General features: G+C 42.8%; 1 protein-coding gene across 8 annotated transcripts in view; it reads right to left on the bottom strand.

Annotated features, from left to right (window-relative positions):
- The window catches only part of Bcas3 (BCAS3 microtubule associated cell migration factor), a 460531-nt gene that overhangs the window by 421514 nt on the left and 21333 nt on the right, over positions 1-17684 (bottom strand). The gene's annotated exons all lie outside the window — the stretch shown is intronic.

The raw sequence follows: 17684 nt of genomic DNA, 5'->3' as shown, positions 1-17684 counted from the left end.
CAAAAAATAATATCTCCCTAATAGCAAAGAGGGGAAGGAGATGAAAAGCAAAAACTAGAGATGAAAGAAGAGAGTGCAAAGAAAGGGCTGTATTTCAGAACTTCAATTCTGGGGCTGCAGAGATTAAGACCACTGGCTCTACCAGACAGCACAGGTTCAGTTCCCTGCAGCCACATGGTGACTCAACTCTGGTTCCAAAGGACTGGATATTCTCTTCTCAACTCTATAGGTACACCAGGCATTCATACGGTGCACAAACAAATATGCAGGCAAAACATCCATAAACATAAAATTTTAAAAATCTAAAGATATTTTAATTAAATTTATAAAGCAACAAAAAGTCTCATACAATCCATATAAATAGACAACTGTGTTATTATCCATTTATAAACTGGTAACAATAATACATTGAACTGAATACAATAATCAAACTGAATAAAACTGCTGAAAAGGAAAACTATAACATTATGGTTTACTTTAAAAAGTAACAACAAAAATCTTTTGCATTAAGGAGAAATGGATATATATCACTATGGGGTAAGGCAATGGTGGGCATCATCATCAGTAAAGAAGCCAAAATGGCCAGGCATGAGATGGCACATATCTATAATGCCAGCTTTAGGGAGTCTGAGGCAGACTGACCAGGTATTCAGTGTGACAGACACAAGAGATTTTAATTAGCTATAAGTAGCCAGAGCAATCACAAATAATAGTAGCTCACAGACTCTACTTGGAAAACCCTGTGCCACCATGTTGCTGTAAGTCAGTCCTGTGTATCCACAGCATCATCTGCATTCCAACATCATCTCAAAGCAGGTGTGAGCACACCTGTACTGACCACAAATAACTACGTTATTACTGTAACATCACACCTAACAACTATTAATATGGGCTTGACACTGTACTAGGTATTAGTGTGGGACTGTAGAAATCCTGGGGTGTTTGGCCAAGCCTCCAGAGCCCAGAGACCTGACACGAGGTCTCCATGTAACATACAGTGAGTCACGTAAGGCCCAGGTAGAGGGTGGGGAACAGGTCTCTGCCTCAAGATTTACATATTACCTAAATGCCCTGGCCCCGCCCCTCTCCCCCTTCTAATATAAAGAAACCCCTTCTGGCATTTTTTTGGGAGAGCACGGCCACCATTCAAACTCATCTCCATGTCAGTAAATCTGCATGCCTTCAACTCCACGTGTCTCTTAGAACTCTGGACTCATTGTGTAAGTGGAAAATCTGCCAGTCCCTGTGGCAACAGTCCTTACGCCAGCTTCTCGGGGGCCCCTCGGGGACTCCTGGACCCTGCGGTCGGTCGCCGGCAGCATGTGGGCTGCTCAAGCCCCGGTGCGGGCGAGAGGAACCATCAACAGAGAGTGCTGAGAATCCCGAGTCTCGCCGGCTGAGCCGCGTTCTGGGACGGCCTCGGCCTCTACGCTCTGGCTCGCGCCCCGCCCCCGCGCCCCGCGCCCCGGGCGTGAGAGTTTTGACCCACATTAGAACATAGAAGTGACCTAAAGAACGCAGGGTAATGTGGCTGGGTTACATGCATATACCACAGTTGCCAGACAGGAGTGTTGCATGCCTTTAATACCAGCACTGGAGAGCAGATGCAGATGAATGTCTAAGTTCAAGGACAGCCTGGTCTACAGAATAAATTCCAGGACAGCCAGTGCTACACAGAGAAATCCTGTCTCAAAACAGTAACAACAACAAAAACTGCACAGAGGTACTGCACAGGAGACAGAGGTATCTACAAATTTTATATGTATTGGAAGGGATATGGTATCTTGCAACCAATCCTTCCATGGACCATGGGATTATACTTTCACTATAAAAATTAAGAAGAAAAAGACTGCCCAAAACTTTAAACCTCAAAAAACACTGGCATCTCCTATAGTTCTCAGTCAGGCATATACACATAACTGTAATACCCAGCTATGGAGGCTGAGACAGGGAGATCACCACAGCTGGAGAATTTACGATGCCTTGGCATCACAGTGAGAAGCCATCTTGAAAGTCAACCTAATAGCTTTTATTTGGGAGGCTTTCTGCTCTTACCAGGTGTGACCAGCGTTACATATGGTACAGCTCTGCCTCAAATATTTCCAACCTTAGCATGGTTGAAGAATGCACCCCTACAGGTCAGGGGCAGTCCTGCAAGCGCCTACAACTGGGGCAAGAGGAGAATGCATTTTCTATTTCATTTTAGCTGCCCAACCACAAATGATTCAGCCGATGCCAGAGTGTCAGTGTCTGCACAGCAGACACTGTGTGCCAGCAAGGAAGAAAACACAAACCACAAAAACCACCTAAGATGTGTATTTGTGAGAACTTACAACTTAAAGAACAGATATTTGCTGACCACATGAAGGAGACAGCAAGCCAGTCTGTATTTTGGTCCTGACACTCACGACAAAACACAAAACTTGAAACAAGAAGGAAGTGAGTCTTGGGAACAGAATGAAAACCACAGAACATAAATAATGAATGGAACTGTTACTCGTATTTTCATACTTCCAAATTTTCACACACACTGAAAAAGCACTGAGGCAGCTCTGACCTTTTCCCTCCAGCCTGCTTCTCCAGAGGAGGATGAAAGGAGAGCAGCATGTGGCCCTTGGCTGATCCAGACCTCATAGTCCCAGCCATGACTTCAGCACACACCAATCTAAGGATCAGGCCTTTGAAGCTGCTCTAATGGTCTCTTCCATTGGCAAGTAACACTTCTGTAGTCAAAAGATCTTCCTTGGGGTAGATGTTAATGCAAAACCACTCAGACAGCCTGACCCAAGAGCCAGGAGGCAGACTGGAAGGTGCTCAAAAGTCAATGTAACACCATTACAGAGGGTGTTGCTCTAAGCAGCTGTCATAAACACGTCACAGTCACTCAGGCACACAAACTTGATTGCCTCTAATTCATGCTTTTTACTGGAGCTTGAAAGGGATGAATCTAAGATATACACTGAGCAGAAGACGACAGACAAGACAAGGGAGATTCCGTACCGCATAAGTTTACATTGTGTTTTAAAACTGCAAAGCTAATCTGTGGTCAGGACAGTGATTGTCTTACCTGTGGGGAAGAGAACTACATGAGAAAGAAAAGGATCCTTAAAACTTTATCCGGTATGTTCGTTCCACTTACTTGTCTGTGTGCCTACATGCACAATCACACATACGCAAGGAAAAAAGTCAAACTATAAACGAGGTTTATATAGCTTGTGATATTACAAACTATATTTACAGTGGTACATGACATCTATAAACTATCAATCCATGAAAGAAGACACAGAAGAAACTTCCATGCATATTCAATATAACATAAACCAATCTGAAATGGGCATTCCAAGTATGGCAAATGACATTTGCCAAATACAATACAAGAAAGGAGAAGCCTGATGGCTTCTATTCAAGGTGTGAGAACATGAGTGAACAATCCTCAGTGACACATGTCACTGCACATTCATCAAAGCCCCACATACAGCACTGAAATGAACCCTGGCTGTGGGTGGCAATAACATGTGAACTCAAGTTCAGAGACTCTAACTGCATCACTGTGCCAGTACAAAGGAGTCATGTGTATGCTGGGACACACAGCATCTCCGTCCTTCTCCTCCATTCTACTTTTCCAAGACGTAGTAACTCATGCATGCCTATTACTCCCAACATTGACAGGCAGAAACAGGCAGATGTGGAGACCTCCTGGCCAGACAGTAGAGTTTAAACAGCAGCTTCTGGTTCAAAAAGACCCTGACTCAAGGCAATAAGACAGAGAAACAACTGAGAAAAAGAGCCCATGCGTCTTAACTCCTCAGGTCTCAACATGCACTCCCAGGGAAACACACACTCATGCACCACACATCCACATACAAATAAACAAAAATCAATTACATATACATATTGTTAGAAAGCAAAAAAAGGGGAGCGCTCATTCAAGAAAGATTCCCAACTTAGGATAAATTTCAGTTATGAAGTATCAGCCAGCCTACATCAAATTATCAAAATTTCCATAATGCTATTAGAACACACAGGTAAGCTTGTCTAAAAGATTCTTTTTTTTTTTTTTTTTTGGTTTTTCTAGACAGGGTTTCTCTGTGTAGCCCTGGCTGTCCTGGAACTCATTCTGTAGACCAGGCTGGCCTCGAACTCAGAAATCCGCCTGCCTCTGCCTCCCAAGTGCTGGGATTCAAGGTGTGCGCCACCACTGCCCGGCCTAAAAGACTGCCTTAAGAATCATACTACAGCCGGGCGGTGGTGGCGCACGCCTTTAATCCCAGCACTTGGGAGGCAGAGGCAGGCGGATCTCTGAGTAGAGTTCGAGGCTAGCCTGGTCTACAGAGTGAGTTCCAGGACAGCCAGGGCTCCACAGAGAAACCCTGTCTCGAAAAAACCAAAAAACCAAAAAACCAAAAAAAAAAAAAAAAACCAAAAGAATCATACTACAGGGGAAGGAAGAAATAAGAACAAGGACACATGTCTAAAGATACCAGAAATGACATTCATTACTTTTTATGCTTATCGATAAAATAAACTAATAAAATTTTAAGATACATAATAGAGCCAGGCACAGTGACACAAGCCTATAACCCTAGCTCTTGGGAGGTTACACAGGACGATTGCCTAAAGTTTGAGACCAGTATGGGTTAGAGGGAAAGTCTGGATCAAAAAAATAAAAGAAAGAAAAATATAGGAAAACTATTTCAGTTCAATAATCTGGGCAGATTCAACATGCTCCTTCACCTATATTTTTATTTACCTGACACCCAATGCAGACCTGCTCATCACTTCTCCTTCCCGTAAGAAAGGTATAAAACAAACAAAATACGCCCTGTGCTCACCAACAGCATAGGCATCCTGAACAGACTCCAAACCTCTGCTTACCAATGCACTCAAATCACTGACTTAATATTATTCCCAAATGAAACCTATAAAAACGTTTCCTGGCTAACAATCTCAATGTGGCACAGTCTATTGGCATATAGCTTCTAATAAATAATGAACTAATTGCTTTTTACCTCAACTATGCCCTCACATGTTTGCTCTGAGTGTTTGGTATGTAAAGCTTCACTTAAAGCTTCATTGGTCCTGCTTTCTGTACATCGATGTGGCAGTGACACCTAGTGTCCAAGAGCCAAAGCACATGCAAATAGAACCAGGCACAGTGAAACACTCCTATAACCCCAACTCTTGGGAAAGCTACAAATTTTGACACCAGTATGGCTTTCAGGGAAACTCTGACTCAAAAAAAAAAAAAAATTCAATAACATTTGAGAGTCTAGAGAGCGCCACAAATAACTCCCACACAACCAGCACCTTTCAAGTACTTATAAAGAATACTATCTCTGACTTTACTAAAATAGATTTTAATAAACCTAAGTAGCCATTTAAACAGTAAGCAAAATGAGTAGGAAAAAAAATCCAGTTTTACAAAGGTATTTCGGGAGGTTTTTTTTTTTTTTTGGTGTATGTGGTACTAGAAACTCAGGTGGAGGTATTACATGTACACAGCCAGTGCCCTACTACTGAGCAACATCCCTAGATACTTTTGTAGCTTTTGTTTTGAGACAGGATCTTGCTAAAATTGCCAGGATGGCCTTAAACTTCTAAAGTAGCTGTGGCAAACCTATATTAGCAAACCCAGAAGGTTTTTTTTAATGATATATTTATTTTTATGTTATGTGCATTGGTGTTTTGACTGCGTGTATGTCTGTGTAAGGGTGTCAGATCCCCTATAACTGCAGTAATAGAGTTGTGAGCTGCCATGTGGGTGCTGATAATTGAACCCCAGTCCTCTGGAAAAGCAGCCAGTGGTCTTAACAAACTGAGCCATCTGTCTAGTCCCTTGTTGGCTCTCCTGTTTTTGTTTGTTTATATTTTAACAGGCTTGACAACCTAACCACAGCTGGCCTCAAACTCACAATTCTCTGCCACACCACCATATGTTGAGATTACATGTGTATACCATACATCCAACCCTACTTGGGCCTTTGACATAGGTGAAAGAAAATATTGGGAGGACTCTCAAACTCTGAACCTTCCAATCCTGGCTTTCTGAGTAGCTGGGATTACAGGCACTCCAATTTTATTTCTTCAAAAGTGATGCCATACCAGAGACTAAGGAGATGGCCCAGAGTGCACAGGAGCACTGGCTCTACAAGCATGAAGACCTGAGTTCAAATCCCCAGCACTCACATAAAAAGCCAGCTAGCTGTGCTGTGTGCGACTATATTGTAGGCCAGAAACAGGAGGAGCTGAGAGCTCCCAGGCCAGTGAGCCTACTCCAAAACATAAGGTTCAGTTAGTGAGATATCCTGGCAAACACCAAAAGTCCTGCTCTGCCCTCTGAATGCAGACATAGGTATGAGCACTTGCACACTCACTCACTCACATGCAGACTAACACTCAACACACAAACATGCACATATAGCACACATGCATACTTAACACAACAGACATATACACATACTTACATGCACAAACATAGACACGATATTGTTGGTATTATTATTGCTATTATCATTTATCATGTCAACTCATAGCACACAGCACCAATGCTAGCCAAGACACTGGAGAAACTGACATCTACACCTCAGGTCTTTCATAATCCTCTTGTAACAAACCTCCCAACCTAATGCTTACACAATGAAAACTGCTGACAGGCTACACAATACATTGAGTTGCTGATGTGGACACGTTTTGTTTAGTTTGTTCTATTTATCAAGGCATAGTCTCACCTGTAATCTAAGATGGTCTTGAACTTGCAGCAATCCTCCTTCCTCAGCCCCCTCAATGCTGAGATTATAGGTGTGAATCATGTGACTGAGCTCAAATAATGATTTATTTTTTATTTTTGACACTACAAGAACATTCTCTACTAATAACAGGGTCTTCGTTACTTTTCTATTGCTGTGGCAAAATACTATGACCATGGCAACTTATTTAAAAAAAAAAACATTTAATTTTGATTTTACAATTCAGTTGGTGAGCCCTTGAAAATCAGAGCAGAGCAAATGGGAGCAGGTAGGCATTGTGGGAGCAATAGCTGAGAGCTTACATCTGATCCATAAACATCAAGCAGAGAGCGCTAAGTGGGAATGAAGTGACTTTTGAAACCTCAAAGCCCATCCCCAGTGACACACCTCCTCCAGCAAGTCCACATCTCCTAATCCTTCCAAAACAGTTTCACTAACTGGAGATCAAGGATCCAAATACATGAGCTTACAGAGGCCACTCTCTTTCGAACTAGCACAACAGCTTTGAGAATCTGTTACTAAAGGATTATCAATGAGCCCATACTCCCAGAAATCACATTTCCACCCTGAAATTCAATATCCTATTCCTATGCACACAATTAAGATTTAACTACAAGTATGTTTCATAAGGGACTTCTCTGTGTTAGACAAAATAAGACAATGTCCCTCCATGACAGACAATATGCAAGGCATCCACCAGGTCCTGGGTTCAAATCCAAGAACACAAATGGGAACTGGGGTATATAATTCAGTTGGTAGAAGGCTGGCTTAGCATGCACAAAGCCCTAGTGGCATTCCCAACACTGCATAGTGGTCAGGCCTGCAATCTCAGTACTAGGGCAAAAGTTCAAGGCTATCCACAGAAACAAAACCAGCCTGAGCTACATGCAATCCTAGCTACCAATAAGTTTCCAATAAGAAAAAGAAACAAGGGGTCTGGAGAGATGGCTCAGTGGTTTAAACCACTGGCTGCTCTTCCAGAGGCCCTGAGTTAAAAATTCCCAGAAACCACATGGTGGCCCACAATGAGCTACAATATGATCTGATGTGCTCTTTTGGCATGCAGGTATACATGCAGGTATAGCACACATATGCATAAAATAAATAAATATATATAATAAAATTTTTAAAAAGAAAAAAAGTAACAAAATTTTAAAGGGACCAAGTATGCAAACAGTAACAATAAATATCTCTGTAAGTATTATAAGATGCCTACAACATATCCACTATGCTCTTTACACCCTTTCTATAACAGCACAAATATGTGAATGCTTCCTCTCCTACCTAGCACAGACACTTCTAAAAACTACAAATATAGCCAGATGTTATGCAGCAGCAAAGAGACACAAGTTTCCAGATAGAGCAGGTACTGTTTTCTGCACTTAACCTTGTTGTAACCGATACCAACAATTCACTCACCAGACTAGGATCCAAACATGTAAATTAAACTCACTCTCCTGACACTGAAATGTGCTCTGCCCACAGCTTCCTCACTTTTAGAATTAGCAGTGTCTTCCTCTGTTCAAAATCCTGCAGTGTCCTCTAAGACCCAGTGTGGATTGGGACCCTTAGGCCAGTAAGTAGTAAAGGAAAAACACATTTTTTTCTTTTTAATAATTTATTTTATGTTCATTAGTGTTTTGCCTGCACGTATGTCTGTATGAGGATGTCAGAAGCATTGGAACAGGAATTACAGACACGTGTGAGCCACCATGTGGGTGCTGGGAATTAAACATGGGTACTCTGGAAGAGCAGCCAGTTCTCTTAACCACTGAGCCATGACTAGCCCCTGAAAAACACATTTCTTGATGGGAAATTTTTGTGCAGAACATTACTAAAATACACATGAGGAAAAACACACAGAAAGTGCTCAATATTATCAGTCATCAGGGAAACAGTAAGTCTAATTAAATTCTCAAGTTACCATCTATCAGAATACTCAAATTTTGAAGACAGATGACATCAAACATTGGCAAGGATGTAGAACAATTCATATACTGTTATAAGAAATGTATAATGGTAACCTTGGAAAAGGCTTTACAAGTTTGTTAAATTAACCACATTCCAAGCACATGACTCAGCAAACCCACAGTTTTCTAAGAGAGATGGATGCATATGCATAAGTCTAGGATTCCTCAAGACTTCTTATATTCTTCATATATTCATAGCAACCAGAAACTGAAAACCAGTAAAGGTGTGGGCGGGAGGTGTGGGCTGTGGGTGTGGCTCTGTGGGGTGTGGGGTAGGGCTCCATGGCTGTGGACTGGGGACAGGGGATGGGGTGGGGGGGGAAGTTGCTATATGGTACAGTACCTGGCATGTGGTTCTAGGGCCAATCCCCAACATACAAGTATTGTTTTCTTTTTAGTAATCAGAGAAACTTTAATAGAATTAAAAGAAACAATGTGATTGATGCTCAGAAACACCAAGTAGAGAAAAAATGCCATAGAGGAAATAATCCACAGGGGTGTAAGAAACTCTACAACAGGCAAAAGTAATCTGCAGTGGGGTACACATGAGTACAGGAAGGATGAGTGGACAGAGTAGAACCTAAGTTCATTGGGGACAGAGAATTTCCTTGAGCAATGTCATGGTCACCATCTTTTTCTTCCTTGAGACAGGATCTCCTTATGTAGCCCAGAAAAGGCTCAAATTTCCCTGGATCCTTCTGCCTCTGCCTCCCAAGTGCTGGATTACAGTTGAGCATCATCACCCAGCTTATTCTTCATCTTGACAGAGATTTGGGATTCCTAGATGCAAGAGCCTGTCAGAACTCAGAAAACTTGTACTTGAGGTGTGGAAAGAGCCAGGAGAAGTGTGTATTCCTGTAATCCCAACATGTGGGGGGTTTGGGCAAAGGAATCATAAGTTACAAGTTAGCCTGTTAAGTCTAAGAAAACACTGTCTTTGAAAAGTAAGGGGGGGGGGGAGGGTTCACATATTTATGTGTAAATTTTACTTAAGAAACTTAAGCTAAATATTAAATACTGGAAAATACACATAATACCAATTCTAAGAATTCATGCTGCTGTCTGCATTTACTTTGAAAGGCACTGAGTAAGATACATAAGAAAAAGCTAGCGGTGGAGATGGGACTCAGTGGTTAAGAAAACCACCATCTATCTGGCTTCCAGGGATTTCCAGAACCAGCACAGCAGCTCGCAACCGCCTGTGACTTCAGTCCCAGGGGATCTGACACCCTCTTCTCCAGCCCCAGTCACACACCTCGCTCACAGACACACCTATAGACAAAACAATCATACACACACAAAAATTAATAATATAAGCTAGAAACACTGGCAAATGGTTCAGCAGGTGGAGGTACTTGGCCACCAAGCCTGATGACTTGAGTTTCATCTCTGGGATCCACATAATAAGACAGACTACCTCCTACAAACTATCCTCTGACCTCCACAGAGGATACTAGGCATGTTCTAGTATATGCACACACACATACAGACACACATAAATAAGCAAATAAAATATAAAGTAGAACACATTATTTTTTATTTGAATATATGTATATATGTACCTGTGTGATTTTACATGCACCATATGTGTGCAGGAATCCAACCCCCTTGGAATTGGAATTATAGGCAGTTGTAAGCAAATATGTGGATGGTGAGAACCAAATGGGTTTTTCTAAAAGAACAGTGCGCACTTTTATGCACTGAGCCATCTCTCTAGTCCCAGTATAATAAAATTTTAGTGGCCTAATCCAGATGTTGGATGTGCATGTTTCAACTTATATCTATATGTAAATTTTTGAAGTCCCTGTAAGGGTATCAAAGCCCTATCCCACTCTAACCACTTGGGTATAACACACTCTCCTAAATCAGGGTTTTGCTCTATACAGCTAGCCTGGAACTAGCCTGGAACTCACTAGCCTCCTGTCTCCTGTCTCCTGGGTTCTAACGTGAAGTATACGCCCAGCAGTTTGTGCTGCCTTTTAATGACCCTCCTGCAGATACTCCCCTGCGTCACTGCCCTGTGCTTCTGCTCATCTGAGACTCTGTGTGCCTGCGCACATCCAGCATCACCCTGGTCAGCATCTACACAGAACACACATTTGCTAACTCTCTTCCCCATTTTCCAGGTACCAAGAATAGAAATTCCAAAAACAGAGTGACTTTTGTTTTCCCAGCACCTTTTCAATGCAGTCTGGCATATAATAGACAATCAATAAATCTTTACTAAGTAAATGAGCTAATGAATGACGAGGACATAAAAATGGCATGGCTTTACAAGAATGCAATTTGGCAAACTAACAAGGGCCTTAGTTGTATTGATCTCCCAAAATTACAAAACCATAGAGATATTTATCTCAATATTCCTGAAATTAAAATAACAAAATTAGAAATCTAAATCGATGTTTCATTATAAAGAAAAGGCTGTTTCTGGAGATGGGGCCTTTTATGGCCCCAGGACCTTGAAGTCTTGATCCTCCTGCTTCCTCTGGAGTGCTAGATCATATGCATGACCCACCAAACCTGACGTTTAGGGTACATGGCTTTCTAAATAAGCTGGTTCACAGAACTCAAGAAGCAGCCAGGGATGACTTTAAACCCTGACTCTCCATCTCTATCTCCCAAGTGCTAAGATTCTTGCAAAGGTCACCTGACCCATCATCTCTTGTCATATCTCAGCTCACTATAACTTTCAGGGGGCACTAGGCAAGTGCTAAACGATGGATCTGTGTCCCCGGCCTTTTCATAAATTTAATCTAGATTCAAGGCCTCCTCATTTTCCCAAAGCTAACCTTAATCTCATGATCCTCCTGCCCCAGCCTCCTGATACATCTGGAAATACATGACTGAGCCACCATGTACAGCTTAACTTAAAGAATCCTATTTCTTTATATAATTGTGTGTCAATCTGTGTTTATTAAAGTCTTTCTCCTAGCTCTGCAATAACGGAGATAAAACATAAGTGTTCCTTTTTCTGTGTTGTTTTTGTTTTCCAAATGTCTCAGGCAGTACTCAAACTAGTAATGTGCAAGGTAATGAACCCCTTCCTGATCTTCCTGCCTCAACCTCTCTGAGTGCCAGATTACAAGTATTGGCCACCATGCCCAGCCATTTCATCAGGTGTGGTGCACAATCATACATGCAGCCAAAACACTCACATACATAAATTCAAAAAAATGAAGTTTAACCTGATGTTTGGTGATGGTCGGGTCAGCCGAGACTCAGACCCCGACCCTGTGCTTGCCATGTTGTCCTCTACCACCAAGTAGCCCTCAGTCCTGCATAGCCTCTCATGTGAGAGACTCACACTTAGGAGAATGACACAAAACCAGCAAGCAGAGGCCAGGGGTACAGTTCAGTGAATGGGTCCCTACATCCATGAGGCCTTGACAGTCATAAAATAACTGACTAAAATCAACCAACGGTAGTGGTATGCAAACAGTAGGCGCAGTGACCCACAGTCTGGATGTGGTTTGAAAAGCATCCCAGAAGCTTGCAATACCCAAGATTCAACTCACAGACCACATGAAGCTCATGAAGAAGGAAGACCAAGTGGGGGTGCTTCAGTCCTTCTTAGAAGGAGCAACAAAATACTCAAGGGAGCAAATATGGAGACAAAGTGAGGGACAGAAACTGAAGGAGGGGCCGTCTGGAGACCATTCCACCTGGGTATCCATCCCATGTGCAGTCACCAAAGGTAGACGCTGATGTGGATGTCAGGAAGTGCATGCTGACAGGAGCCTGATATAGCTGTCTCCTTAGAGGTCTGCCAGAGTCTGACATATACAGAGGCGGATGCTCACAGCTAACCATTGAACTGATCATGGGGTTCCCAATGGAGGAGTTAGAGAGAAGACTGAAGGAGCTGAAAGGGTTTGTGGCCCCATGAGGAGAGCAACAATATCAACCAACCAGAGCTCCCAGAGTCTAAACCACTAGCCTGGGAGCACATAGGGAGGGACCCATGGCTCCAGCTGTATATGTAGGGGAGGATGGCCTTGTCGGGCATAGGTGGGAGAGGAGATCCTTGGTCTCATGAAGGCTGGACGCCAAGTGTTGGGGGATTCCAGGGTGAGGAGGTGGGAGTAGGGGTCAGGTGGGGGCACATCCTCATAGAAGCAGGAGGAGGGGGGATGGGATAGGGAGTGGGGGAAACGGGATAAGGGGATAACATCTCAAATGTAAATAAAATATCCAATAAAAAAAAAAAGAAAAGCATCAGCTGACATCAGCTAAGATCTGCCACTTTCTGACCAACATAAGCTCCTCACTGTGTAGATTAGGACTGCTGAACACTGAGCTCTGGCTTCATGCTGAGACTGTGTAGAAACTGAAGGGACTGTGTGCAAGTCTAGCCCAGCCTTTCGTAGGCGGTGCTAGATCAGCAGTAGAGACCTGCCTCATCAACCTCCAGTACTGTCAAGAAAAAAAAAAGAAAAAAAGGTTTACAAATGAAAATAAGAACGACTTTACTATCATGCTCTATTTTCTGCTATCCTACTTGGGAAGTAATGATGTATAGCTGTTGGATTGGGCTGTGAATCTGAGATCAGGCTAAATCAGATTAAAAATATAATGCCACACTCACAAGCAGAGGGACCTTCCCACTGAAATTGGAGTAGCTGACCTCACCGAAAATGTTACCTGGGATAATGTCCAAGAATGACCTTAAAAACTCTGCACAACCAAAGCAAGCTCACTTCTTTCTCACCATCATGTAACTGGTCAGGGGTAAGTCCACCAAGAGAAGACACTCTGGCCTCCCCAAATACAACTGGGGAAGTGGAGGATTAAATACTTTCAAGATATTCACAGATGATACAAACTACCTTTGAAACTATTCAGAGTAACACCTGTAATTATAACCAAAACAAGTGGGCGTCAGAGCCAACTGAGTGCCACCAAAAGAATGTGCTCCATCCAGTCCACACCACTAAGCCGGCTGGACCATCATGTTAAAGCACCCACTTGGTCCTGCCTGTAAACAAACAGCATATGGAGTCGAATGGAGTCAGCTCCTTATTAACACGAAGTCACACTAATCTACCTGTGTGTTTCCTCTTGACAGAAAGAAAAACAAGGCAAGGCCCTGAATGCATGACCTAAAGACAAGAGTGGAGCTGTTGGTACACCCAGAATACTTGTCCCACATGAAAACAGCCCTAGGATTTGTCCATATCACTGGGAAGCAAAAGAGAAAACTACTTGTTCCTGGCAGACAGCAGCATTCTCCTGCCCCCACAAACTCTTCAACATGATACTGCTACAACCAGAATGGCGCATAAACAGTGTGTGGAACAACTTTTGAAATTGTTATTACATTTATTTATTTATTGTGTTGGGCATTTATGTGAGGTCACAGGACAACTTATGGGAGGTGGTTCTCTCCTTCACCATGAGGGGTGTGGCAGGAAACACTTTTTCCTGATGAGCCATCTTGCTAGCCCATAAACAAATTTTTCAGATCTAAATGTTAAAGAAATATGAGTGTAATGTATTTGTTACCATAATGTCATTTAGGCCAAATTCTGTTCTCTAGAGCAGCAGTTCTCAGCCTTCCTAATGCTGAGACCCTTTTATACAGTTCCTCATGTGATACTGTGGTTGGACCCCAACCATTGAATTATTTTTGACCCCTGTGAAAGGGTTGTTCAACCCCCAAAAGAATCCTAAGACACAGGCTGAGAACCACTGCTCTAGAGCATTTCCATTTCCATTAAATCTCAAGTAAGATATGGCTAATGAATGTTTTCATGAAATATCACGTTACCTAAGGGAACAATAACAAAGACAAAATAAAAAATGCCAGGCCTGGTGCCGAATGCCTTTGATCTCAGCACTTTTCTAAACATGACCTGTTGGTGACAAAAAGCCCTTAGAGGTTGAGGACCAAACTTACTCAGTACTGAACCATTTCCTGTCTTACTTTATGTGTCATTTCCCACCTACATTAGAGAGGCAACTATCACTACCCTCAGGAATCTCCATATACATGACAAGAAAAGGAGCTGGAGGGCTGGAGATGTAGAGTCCAGTGGTAGAGCTGCTGCCTGCCACACATCCAAGTACAATCCTCAGCATCATAAAAAGCAACAACACAAATATAAATAAGTCCTACTGGCAGGGCTGCAGGGAGGGACAGCTCAGAGGTTAAGAGCACTTGCTACTTGGCTATTCCTCCAGAACCCAAGTTTGAGTACAGGCATCCATCTGGGCACCTTACAACCACCCAGAACTCCAGTTCCAATGGCTCCAACACCATCTTCAGGCCTCCTAGAACAGCGACCCACACATAGCAGGTACCCATACACAAAAGTGAAAAACAAAAAAAAAGTCTAAACCATAAATGCACTCAGAATTTTTGAGGCAGCAACTCCATATATGGAATTTACCCAAGCAAAGCAGGTCAATGTGTTTGCATAGCATTAACCAGAACACTGAGGTAGCTGAGCAGGACTGCTGTGAGTTCAAAGCCAACCTAAAGTACACAGTAAAATCCTATTTCAAAGATAAGAGGGGATGTCGCTACAAAAATATGCAGGCATAAAGTATAGTTTTAGAGGCAGGCTGAGTGGCCCACATTAGAGATCCCAGAATTCTAAGCAAGGACAGAAAGAGTACCCACAAGCCTGAGCCAGCTGAGCCGCAGAGAGATTGCCAAGATGATCAACATCGCAAAGGTAGTCTCAAAATATCAAAACCATATATAAATGGGTAGACAGAAAGGCAAACACACACACACACACACACACACACACACACACGTATCTTCAAGTTCATTACAACATTGTGTTGTTTTTTGAGACAGCATCTCTCTAAGTTGCTTACGCAGGCCCTGAACTTACCATCCACCTGCCTCAGACTACTAAGTAACTGAGATTACAAACCTGGAACATTTAGCCACTTAATACAATACTTTAATATCAAATTTAGGGACATTTATGGTATTTGTACTATTAAAACACTGTTAATTTTTAAAAATCAGAAGAACAGATGGTACAAATAAAAAAGCTCATGAATAGCAACATAGAGAAGAGACAGCGAACCTCATAGAAACAGTGACAGAGAGAGCATTTTCATGCATGTGCATAAAATCCAGTTGCAAGAATACCCCACAGGGCTGGAGAGATGGCTCAGTGGTTAAGAGCACACTAATTGAGCTTCCAGAGGTCCTGAGTTCAAGTCCCAGCAACCACATGGTGGCTCACAACCATCTGTAATGGATCTGATGCCCTCTTCTGGTGTGTCTGAAGGCAGCGACAGTGTGCTCACATATATAAAATAAATATTTAAAAAAAATACCCCACAAAATAAATGAAAGTGCTTTAAATTTTAAGATCATTACTTTGCATATATGAATATTTGCTTGCATGCACGCTTGTCTGTACACCAGATGTGTGCCTGGTACCCTAAGAGGCCAGAAGAGAATGTCAAGTTCCCTGGAACTGGAGTTACAGGTGATTGTGAGCTGCCATGTGGGTGCTAGGAATAGAACCCAGGTCCCCTGGAAGAGCAGCCAGGGCTCTTAACTGCTGAGCCGTCTGTCCATACCCTAAATGTTTTATTTAAAATTCATCTGGTAAAAACTCAAGTGGTACCAGAGTGAGACTGCTGCCGTCTGCCACTGACCTATGCTCCTCCTACCTCCAAACAATCAGGTTTCTACTTTGGTGGGGGGAGGGGGATATATTTATTCATTTATTCATTTTTCTTTTGAGACAGGGTTTCTCTGTGTAGTCCTAGCTGTCCAGAAACTATGTAGACCAGGCTGGCCTTGAACCCAAAGAGATCCTCCTGACTCTGCCTGGGATTAAAGGCATAGAACACTATGTGGGGCTCTTTCTTTTTTATTTTTCTTTGTGTATGTTTGTGGGCAAGGGTGCATGTGTGCTAGCATGTGCATGTCACATTGGGGAATTGTCAGAGGACAATTCGCAGTAGTTCTCTTCTGTAGGGATTAGGGCAGGGGACTGCACTCAAGTTGTGAGGTTTAACAACAAACAGCTTTACCTGCTGAGCCATCTTGTTGGTCCCTGTAAATTCTTTAACATACACAAAACAATTGATATATTGTTAACGTTTGCTAATTACAAAAACTTTTCCCAGATGTGATGGCATATGCCTTTAATTCCAGCACTCAGAAGGCAAAGGCAGGTGAATCTCTGTGAGTCTGAATGTAGCCTGGCTTACAGAACCCAAGACAGCCAAGGCTACAAAGAGAAATCCTGTCTCAAAAAAAAAAAAAAACAAAAAACAAAAAACCTTTTCTCCCAAGTCTCAGTTTATTCCTCTGTAAATTAGAAAACAGAGAAACAGACCCCATTTAACAGGATTACCTGAATAAAACTGACGCCTGTGTGTGCCATGAATCCCACAACTCCTGCTATGTCATCCTTTGGAGGACCTGCTTGCCACTAGCCTCTCATTCTACCTAACTCTTCATGATGCCTTAATAATGTGTAAAGATTACTAACCCCAACACTGAGGAGGCAGAGGCAGGTGGATCTCTGTGAGTTTGAGGCCAGCCCGGTCTACATAGGGAGTTCCAGGACAGCCAGGTTGACAAAAAGAAACCCTGTCTCAAAAACATAATAATAATCATAATAATGGAGGAGAAGGAGGAGGAGGAGGAGGAGGAGGAGGAGAAGGAGGAGGAAGAGGAGGAGGAAGAAAAGGAGGAGGAGGAGGAGGAGGAGGAGGAAGAGGAAGAAAAGGAGGAGGAGGAGGAGGAGGAGGAAGAGGAGGAGGAAGAAAAGGAGGAGGAGGAGGAGGAGGAGGAAGAGAAGGAGGAGGAGGAGGAGAAGGAGGAGGAGGAGGAAGAAAAGGAGGAGGAGGAGGAGGAGGAGGAGGAGGAAGAGGAGGAGGAAGAAAAGGAGGAGGAGGAGGAGGAGGAAGAGAAGGAGGAGGAAGAGAAGGAGGAGGAAGAGGAGGAGGAGGAGGAGGAAGAGAAGGAGGAGGAAGAGGAGGAGGA

Source organism: Grammomys surdaster, unplaced genomic scaffold (assembly GCF_004785775.1).
Source record: "Grammomys surdaster isolate TR1022 unplaced genomic scaffold, NIH_TR_1.0 213, whole genome shotgun sequence".
NCBI lineage: Eukaryota > Metazoa > Chordata > Mammalia > Rodentia > Muridae > Grammomys > Grammomys surdaster.
Note: the sequence above shows the minus strand (reverse complement) of the source record. Positions and strands in the feature narration are given on the sequence as shown.